Genomic DNA, 10,471 nt, shown 5'->3' with positions numbered 1-10,471 from the left:
GGAATCGAACCTGGAACGCCTCAGTCCCCAGGCCGATGCTCTAGCCACTGAGCAAAACCGGTTAGGGCACAAATTCTTAAAGTTATACTGGTAAGTGAATTCAGTTAAGTAGCAGGATACAAAATTAATATTCAGAAATCATTTTCATTTTTATACATCAATAAGAAACTATCAGAAAGGGAAACTAAAAAACAATCCCATTTACAATTGCATCCAAAAAATACCTAGGGATAAATTTAACAAGGAAGTAAAAGACCTGTACCCAGAAAATTATAAAGCACTGAAGAAAGAAATCAAAGAAGATACAACTACATGGAAGTATATACTCTGTTCATGGATAGGAATAATTAGCAGCATTACCATCTATATATTCAATGCAATTCCTATCAAAATACCAATGGCATATTTCACAGAACTAGAAAAAACTCATCCGAAAGTTTATATGGAGCCACACACAAACCTGAATAGCCTCAGTAATATTGAAAGAAAGAAGACAAAGTTGGAAGTATCACACCATCTGATACCAAACTATACTACAAGGACATAATAATCAAAACAGTATAGTACTGAGTAAAATACAGATCAAAGGAACAGAATAAAGAGCCCAGAAAAAAACCCATGCCTATATCATCAATATTTGACAAAGGAGGCAAGAACATACAATGGGGTAAAAACAATCTATTCAATAAATGGTACTGGGAAAATTGGACAGATACATTCAAAAAATTAAACTAGATCACCTTCTTACACCATATACAAGAATAAACTCAAAATGGATTAAAGACTTAAATTGAAGACTGGAAACCATAAAATATTCTAAAAGAAAACACAGGAAGTAAAATCTCTAACATTTCTCTCAGCAATATTTGTTCTGATATATCTCCTTGGGCAAGGGAAAGAAAAGAAAATATAAACAAATGGGACTACACCAAACTAAAGAGTTCTTGCGCAGCAAAGGAAACCATCAATGAAATGAAAAGGCCATCCACTGAATGGAAGAAGATATTCACCAATGGTACACGTGATAAGGGGTTAATATAAAAAATTTATAAAGAATGCCCTTTTTGGCCCTGGCTGGTTTGGCTCAGTGGATAGAGCGTCGGCCTGCGGACTCAAGGGTCCCAAGTTCGATTCCAGTCAAGGGCATGTACCTTGGTCGCAGGCACATCCCCAGTAGGGGGTGTGGAGGAGGCAGCTGATTGATATTTCTCTCTCATCGATGATTCTGACTCTCTGTCCCTCTCCCTTCCTCTCTGTAAAAAATCAATAAAATATATTTTTTTTAAAAAAAGAATGCCCTTTTTGGTTTGGCTCAGTGGATAGAGCATCAGCCTGCGGACTGAAGGGTCCCCTAGTCAAGGGCACATGCCCAGGTTGCGGGCTTGATCCCCAGTGTGGGGCGTGTAGGAGGCAACCGATCAATGATTCTCGTCATTGATGTTTCTATCTCTCTCTCCCTCTCCCTTCCTCTCTGAAATCAATAAAAATATATATTTAAAAATTATAAAGAATGTATACTACTCAATGCAAAAACAACAACCAAATAATTCAATTAAAAATTGGGCAGAGGACCTGAATAGAAGCTTCTCCAAAGAGGACATACAGATGACCAATAGACATATGAAAAGATGCCCAACATCACTAATTATTAGAGAAATGCAAATTAAAACCACAATGAGTTATCACCTCACACCCATCAGAATGGCTATGTTCAATAAATCAACAACCAGTGTTGGTGGGGACATGGAGAAAAGGGAACTCTTGTGCACTGCTGGTGAGAATGCAGACTGGTGCAGCCACTATGAAAAACAATATGGAGGGTCCTCAAAATGTTAAAAATGGAACTGCCTTATGACCCAGTCATTCCACTTCTGGGAATATATCCAAAAAATCTAAAACACTAACTCAAAAGAACATATGCAGCCCTGTGTTCATAGCAGTGTTATTTAGAATAGCCAAGATATGGAAGCAACCCAAGTGCCCATTAACAGATGAGTGGATATAAAAGCTGTAGTACATATATATAATAGAATATGACTCAGTCATAAAAAGAATGAAATCTTACCATTTGTGACAGCATGGGCATGCCTAGAGAGTATTTTGCTAAGAGAAATTAGTCAGAGAAAGACAAATACCATATGAGTTCACTTACATGTGAAATCTAAAGAACAAAATAAACATTTTACCATTATGCTCTTGAGATTATTCATGCCTGTTGTGTTTGTATGGTAGAAATATCATAGTGTTACATTTCACATTTTTTTCTCAAGTCTGTTTGCAGTGACATCACGTTGGAAATTTGAAATTAATCATTGTAGGAAATACTGGCCAATACTATAGTCAAGCCTTTTTTAGCTTGGCTATCTAAACACACCACAGGCTTAGGGTTTAAAGTACTCTAGCACAGTGGTCAGCAAACTCATGAGTCAACAGAGCCAAATATCTACAGTACGATTGAAATTTCTTTTGAGAGCCGAAAACCGACTTCTGCGCATGGGCCACGAAGTTTCAATCGCACTGTACGTGCGGCTCACACGTGGTATTTTGTGGAAGAGCCACACTTAAGGGGCCAAAAAGCCTCATGTGGCTTGCGAGCCGCAGTTTGCCGACCGCTGCTCTAGCAGTTTGGAGAGGGAAAAACCATTATCATTGTCAGCTGCTATTCTCAAATTGGCCTGCTATGTTTTCCTCTGAATATCTGCTGGCTATTTGTTGTTCTTCTGTCCTAGGGCAGTGGTCGGCAAACTCATTAGTCAACAGAGCCAAATATCAACAGTACGATTGAAATGTCTTTTGAGAGCCAAATTTTTTAAACTTAAACTTCTTCTAACGCCACTTCTTCAAAATAGACTCGCCCAAGCCGTGGTATTTTGTGGAAGAGCCACACTCAAGGGGCCAAAGAGCCGCATGTGGCTCGCGAGCCGCAGTTTGCCAACTACGGTCCTAGGGTATTCAGATGCTGGGACGTTATTTCCTCCTTTTATTGTCACATAGATGCCAACAGGTCCTGTGGGTGTTGGTGGTTTGTCTTCACCCACGTGTATTTTAAGGTAAGTCAGAATATCTTGTCATCACGCTTTATTGCAAATGTTGTTGACAGTAATTTTTGGTTTTTCTATCTAGTTGTTCTGTGTGTTTTTAAGTGGAGATTAAGAGAGACTGATAAAACTGCCTTACCACCACCATCATTTCTGACTATCACCTAGATTTCAGTCCTGTTAATTTTACCATATATACTACATCTTTTTAAAGTATTTAAAAGCAAATAATTATAGCTACCCTTTCAATTTTCTCTGAAATAGTGTCCCAAAAATGTATACACACTTTGATTATTAATTCCAATGGGTTAAATCTGAAAAGAAACATTGGAATTAATAATTATTCAAAGTGTGTATACATTTTTGGGACACTCTATGTTTTAGTATGTTTCTCTTTAATAAAAGAACACTTTTCCTCAACAAAAATCATCATACTATTACCACAACTGAAAAAATTAACAATTCCCCAATATTATCATCTCACACTCAGTACCTATATGGATTCTTTTCTTTGTCCTCACAATAGTTTTTAAAAGTGGAATATTTTCAAACCAATGTCACATGTTGCATATTCTTTAAAGGATCTCTTAATCAAGAATGACCTACATCACAAATACAGTTTTTCCTTTATTTTTAGATTGTGATATGTTCTTTTATTTATTGTTCAAGATATTACAAATAGTAGTACATATGTCTCCTTTTTTCCCCTATTGACCTTCCCCCAGCCTCCCCTATCCCCCAGCACTTGCCCTCGCCCCCCCCCCCCCCGTGTCTTGCATTTATTGATTGTGCTTATATGCATGCATACAAGTCCTTCGGCTGATCTCTTATGTTCTTATGGAATTAAAAGCCAATGCATTTTGTTCTAGCATATTTCTGAAAGTTACTATCCAGAAAAGATAAAAGCATTGAAAAATTATCCTATAACTGTGTTCCATAACTGTACTCCTTTCCTCATAGGGTATGCCATTATACTTTTTATTAAACATTTCAAAAAAAATAGGGAAAATAATATATAACGAAACCCCTTGTACCTATCAGTTACCTTCAACAATCATTGACTTACTGCCCTTCTTGTTTTCATTAATTCCTTTATACTCCCTTCAAAATAACTATAATTAAACATGTTGACTTAGCTGGTGTGGCTTAGCAGTTGAGCGTCAACCCAGGAACCAGGAGATCATGGGTTTGATTCCTGGTCAGAGCACATACGTGGGTTGTGGGCTTGGTCCCAGTGGGGCGGGTGCAGGAGGCAGCCGATTAATGATATTTCTCTCATTGATATTTCTGTCTGTCTGTCCCTCTCCCTTCCTTTTGCTCTAAAAAAAAAATCAATAAAAACCTATTTTTAAAACTGTTGGATTACATCTTCACTACTGTCCTAGGCAGATGTCACATAATAATGATGACACCATCCAAGGGAAACACGTCACAATACATGAAGCCATACCTTGTGACTGGCACTAGAAATTCAGTGAAAAGCAAAAACAAGAGGTGGGGGTCACATCTGTTGCCAACACTACACTGAGAAATGGTTGCACCTACCAACTGTAAAAAGACATTTTGGAGGCAATTGTGAACATTTATATAGGTTTACGTTTGGGATGGCATTATGGAATTTTGTTGACGATCGTAATGGATTTTTCTAAGAAAATACCTTTAATTTCTAAAGATGCATTTTGAAGTACTTGGATGTGAAATATCAGGAAGCTAGGGCTTGTTTTAAACACTCCACTAGGGGTCCCTTAACTCCACTTCCAGATAAATTAGGCCCTTTCCTCACTTCCCTCTCTCTCTCTCAGAAGATCCTGTAATTCTGGTTTTTGCCTCCACAGGGCAATCCAACACAAAGAAGATAAGATTTTTCTGGAGATGGTGGTCAAGTTGCAACAAGGTCATGTGTCTGTTTGTGCCTGAATCTGGGTCTGAGGTTTGGGGGCAGGGTTCAAAGCCCTCACAATTCAACCCTCAGGAAATTATCTCATTTTAATTTTTAGTTTAAAAAATCATTCTTTGAATCAATACCACATCATGGTTTAGAATTCAAGAAGTTACCTAGGATAGATGCCAAATGATTTCCCAAACTCTCATCTCCCATTTGCCTTCCCCACAAGCAGGTAACAACTGTTATTAGATAACTTATGTATCATCCCAGAGGTATTTTATATATACACTAGAGGCCCGGTGCACGAAATTCATGCACGGAGGGGGGGTTCCCTCAGCCCTGCCTGCACCCTCTGCAATTTGGGACCCCTAAACCTTTTTCTTATCTAGCTAACCTCTTCACATTTAAAAAAATTAACTGAAATATTACCTACTCTAGGAAATCCTCTTTGAACAAATGTCTTTACAATCTGTATTAAGTATTTTCATAGTATACCATTCTTTTTCTTTATCAGCTACTTAGAGTAGATGCAATGTGGTTTTCATTCTTGCATCTGAATTTTTTCTTCTTTCTCTTGTAATAGCAAAGCTTATCCAATTTACATTTGCCCTTCAAGGGCTTATATTTGGTTCAGTTTCTAGTTGGCTCCCTGCTTTTTTTTTTAAGCAATAAATTTGGGTTGTGATAGTAAGCCTCACTTGTAATCAAGCCTGTAGGTCTCTCTATCTGAATATTTCTATAATACCTATCACTTTAGCATACCAGAGATTGTGTTCATTTACAGAAAATAACAATAAATGTCACCTGATCATTTGATCTTCTAGTAATATTTTATAGCAAGATGTATTATTCTAGTAATTTAACTATTACAAAACTGAGGCGTACAGAAATAAATCACATTGAACAATAAAGAATGACTCAAATATCAAAGCATAGTACACTTAGGGCCTCCCTTGTCCTGTGCCTCAGATATCATAGCATAGTACACAGTTCACGTGGAACTCAGCTTCCTTTAAAATAGGAAGGGATGCCATACTCATGAAGCAGCTACTTCCACACATATTTTTTTTATTTAATTCACAGCACATATTCTTTGTACTAATTACTGGAAAATCATCCTAGCAATTGCCTCTGTTCCTCTCTGTATTGTTGCCTTACATTCCGATGTTATTACTGCGCTTTTATCATCCACTCGCTCTAATAAGATAGTGAATTATTTAAGGGCAGAGATCGTGACTTGAGCTTGTCTTTCTCTGTCATGGTGCCTAGATAAATACTCAAATGCCATCCAGTCCAAATGACTGTGATGAGAGAGACCCACCGCTGCTGGAGACCTCTGATTTTTATTTAAGGGCCTCACATGTTCTGTGCCTTTACAGAGGGGTGAGTAGGGGTGAGGGAATTTGAGGAAACCCAGACAGAATTCTCCTCCTAAAAGATTTTGCTAAGCTGGCGCCCAGGACGCCGGACATTTGTCCAATTAAAACCCGGACACACAGCAATAACAAAGGCACTGGTCTCCTACTGCTAATGTGTGGGGATCAAACCCCAGCCTGCAGGATCTCACCCCCGCAGTCAGGAACAGGCTGCTGGGTAGACCTGGGCTGGTGCTCCTAACTCTGGGGAGAGGGAGACTTCCCGTGGCTGCAGGCTAGAGGCCCTGGACTCCGCACCACGCGCCCCATCAGGTCTCTAGCGCAGGTTGGTCAGCGGAATGGCTTCTTCGCCTGGGATTGCGGGGTGGCTTGGCCAGGCTCTGCCTGGCCTGTTCGCCCCATGATCGCAAGTCAACTCGGCCTGGCCTGTTCTCCCCGTGATCGCAGGTTGACTCGGCCTGGGCCCTTCGCCCCATGATCACAGAGTGGCTTGGACCTGAGCAGGCGGCATTGGGTGCTGCCCCCACCGCCTGCCCAGGTCCCCATCTCGGCATGGATCCAGCCGGCGGCTTCGGGCGCTGCCCTCTGCCACCTGCCCAGGTCCCCGATCTCAGCTTGGATTCCCCCCCCAGGGCATAGGGTGCTGCCTGCACCGCCTGCGTATGCAAATTTACCTGCCATCTTTGCTGGGTTAATTTGCATATCACTCCCGATTAGCTGTGGGCGTAGCGGAGGTACGGTCAATTCGCATTTTTCTCTTTTATTAGTGTAGACAAGTATGGATACATATACTTCCTTCCCCCGCTATTTAAAAAAATATTTTTATTGATTTCAGAGAGGAAGGGAAAGGAGAGAGAGAAGCATCAATGATGAGAGAAAATTATTGATCTGCTGCCTCCTGCACACCCCCCATTTGGGATGGACCCCGAAACTCTAGGCATGTGCCCTGACCGGGAATTGAACCGTGATCTCCTGGTTCATAGGTCGACACTCCAATTAGCATTTCCAATATCACTTAAATCATTCCTGTAATATGACTGTGGGGTTTATAAGACAAAAGCATTTCTTTACAATTTAATTCATAATGTATTGAGCCACACCGGCTCCCCTCCACCCCCATTTTTAATACAAAAGTGGTAGAAAACACTATACATGGCTTTGCACCTTCCTTTTGTTGTTGTGATATACCACAGAGATGACACAGACCCAGAGACAACAGCAGAGCTGGGGCAAAGGGATTCTGCCAAGGCCATTCTTAGTTTAAAATGATGTGCTCAGTCAGTCAAAACCAGTAAGTACAAACTTTGGTCTGCCAAAAGTTAGGTAGAGAGGCAAAGGACAGGAACCACACAAACTACCCTAACCTCAGGAAAACAAAATGCCCCAGGGGTGGTGGTGTTCAAAGTTATTATTAGCACATCAGAGAGTATTCACTGGCCCAAAGGTCATATAACCCAATTAGAGACTTCAAAAACACATTGTTTATACTTACCGGACATTTTGGGATAGTCCTCTGTCCAGTTCTCTCGTCCACATTCCCTGTGTCCCTCCTTTGGACTCCCATGGTAGTCTGTACAGATTTATACTTCAAAGTCTACAGTTCCCTTTTTATTATGTATCTGCCTCTAACACAAGATTGTGAAATCCATGATTATGGCAGATCATGTTTCATTGGCCTTTACTAGTATATATTCAGAGGAATTCTTCTGGAAATATGGTGGGAATATTTGAGTATTTGCTAAAGAAATTTATAGAAACCACAGACAGGAAAAATACTCACTTCCAAAAGGGACTTGATAAAGTGGATGCTATTTTGTAGGCACCATTTGTTGACTTTAGAGATCAGATTCTAAGCAAACTCCTAGGCAACTTTGAGGCTTTCTGGGAGAATCTCATTAACAAAAAAGTTTTAGAAGCTCCACCTAGTATCTAGCAAAATTCTTATTACAAAGCCTCACTTAGCATTTCCAATATCACTTCAATCATTCCTGTAATATGACTGTGGGGTACATAAGACAAAAGTATTTCTTAACAATTTAATTCATAATGTATCATCTTTTTCTCAAATAAGATCAGTTAAAATTTTCTATAATTACCGAAAATACAAAAATGCATTATGTGCAATTTTAAAAATTAATGCAAAAATATTGTTAAAATTAAAAGTTTAAAAACTAAGAATGAGATATAAATAAACTTAGTTGATTTTCCTTTTACTAAGCACTCTGTAAATGTTATATCATTTAATCTTTATAACTGCTCTTCTAAACTTTGTGTAGCTCTAAAGTCTTCTTGGTTGTCACCATTTGCCTGAGTTCCACCTAGAAACCATAAACTTAGACAAAAGAGCAAGCTCTTTGAAATTATACAGACTTGTGTTTTAATCCTAATACTTGCCATTTACTATCCAACCTTTTAAGCTACAGTAAGCCCTCACTTAATGTCACCAATTGTTTCTGTGACTTTAAATGAAATGACCTATTATGAAACCAGTCTTACCACAGGCTGCTTACCATTGGTTTAAACAACATATAAGTTCCTATGACATTTCATCAACATTATAACAAAACAATGTTGAATAAAATGATGTTATTCAAAGACATGGAGAGCAACTTCAGAGGAGGCATAATTTGGCTTAGGTTTTCAAAGTACACCCTGTTTGCTGTGATGAGGCTAAACATTAAGATAAAGTTACAGGAAGGTAAACCAGTAAAGATGTCATTGCAACAATCCAGGCAAGAAATTATAGTGGCTTAGAGTCAAGTGGTAGCAGGAGAGGTGGCAAAATTGTTCACATATCAACATATTTAGGATGTGGACAGAGCAGGATTTCTGGATGGATTAATGCAAAGATTGACCCCGGTATTTTTAAGTGAGCACCTACAAGCCTAATGTTAATGTTAATGTTAATGTTAATGTTAATGTTAATGTTGTTAACGTTAATGTTAACTGAGATGAGGAAGAAATAAATAGATGAAGTGAGGGGGATGAAATGAGAATATTTCTTTTCATAGTTAAAATTGAAATATCAATAAGACATCCATGTGGACTTGCAGAGTTCACAGTAGGCAACAGACACTGGCATTTACACTGGATAACTAAACTGGAGAGAGAAGAGGGTAGAGATGGCGTATAAGGCCACAATATTGGATGAGCTCACCAGGAGGATGAGTGTAGGTAGAAAAGAGAAGAGGACCAAGGATTGAGTTCTAAGGCACATCGATTCCAAGAGGTCACAAGGAAATGTGAACCTGCCACAAACAATGAGGAATTATAGCCAATGAGGTCAGAGAACAACCAGAAAAATTTTGTCCTGGAGCTCAGGTGTGTATATGGCGTGGCAACTTGACTGGACCACAGGGTTGCCAAATATTAGCCTAAACCTTATTTCAAGGTGTGTCTTTGAGGGTGTTTCTGGATGAAATTAACATTTGAATCCATGGACTCACTGAAGAAGTTTGCCCTACCCAGGGTGGGTGGTCATCAACCAATCCCTTGAGAGTCTGAATAGAATGAAAAGGTGGAGGAATTTAGCCCTTCCTGTCTGAAGTACTGAGCTGAGACATGGATCTTCTTCTGCCTTCTGCATTATGGATTTTGAGGTATTCGGACCCCAAGTGGAATCTACATCATTGGCTTCTCTGGTTCTCTAGTACTTGAACTTACACCATGGGCTTTCCTGGGACTCCAGCTTGGAGACATCACCAGCTCCGGGGACTTCTCAGTCTCCACAATTGCATGAGCCACTTCCTTAGAATAATTCACTTCGTGTGTGTGTGTGTGTGTATCCTATCAGTTTTGTTTCTCTAGAGAACCCCGAATAATACACGAGGGAAGTACTTCTAGGTAAAGGGAGTGATCAACTCTGTACAAAAATTATGAATGGGTCATTAAGGAGAGGATTGTGAGATAGGCATTTGATTTAGAAATATTGATGTCATTGTTACCCCGAGCAGAACAGCTGCATGTTAACAGAAGCTGTATAAGCTTGATTGAAATATGAATCAGAGAGAATGGGAGGAGAGGAACTGAGGACAGTGAGTGTACACAACGTTCTACAGGAGGCTTCTTTGCTTTCAAGGGGAGGATAAATGGCCCTAAAGATGGGAGGGAGGGAGGGAGAAAGGGAGGGAGTGAGAGAGGGAGGAAGGGAGAGAGAGAGAGAGAGAGAGAGA

Source organism: Plecotus auritus, assembly GCF_963455305.1.
Source record: "Plecotus auritus genome assembly, chromosome: X".
Taxonomy (NCBI): Eukaryota; Metazoa; Chordata; class Mammalia; order Chiroptera; family Vespertilionidae; genus Plecotus; species Plecotus auritus.
The sequence above is the reverse complement of the archived record's forward strand: the minus strand, read 5'-3'. Positions refer to the sequence as shown.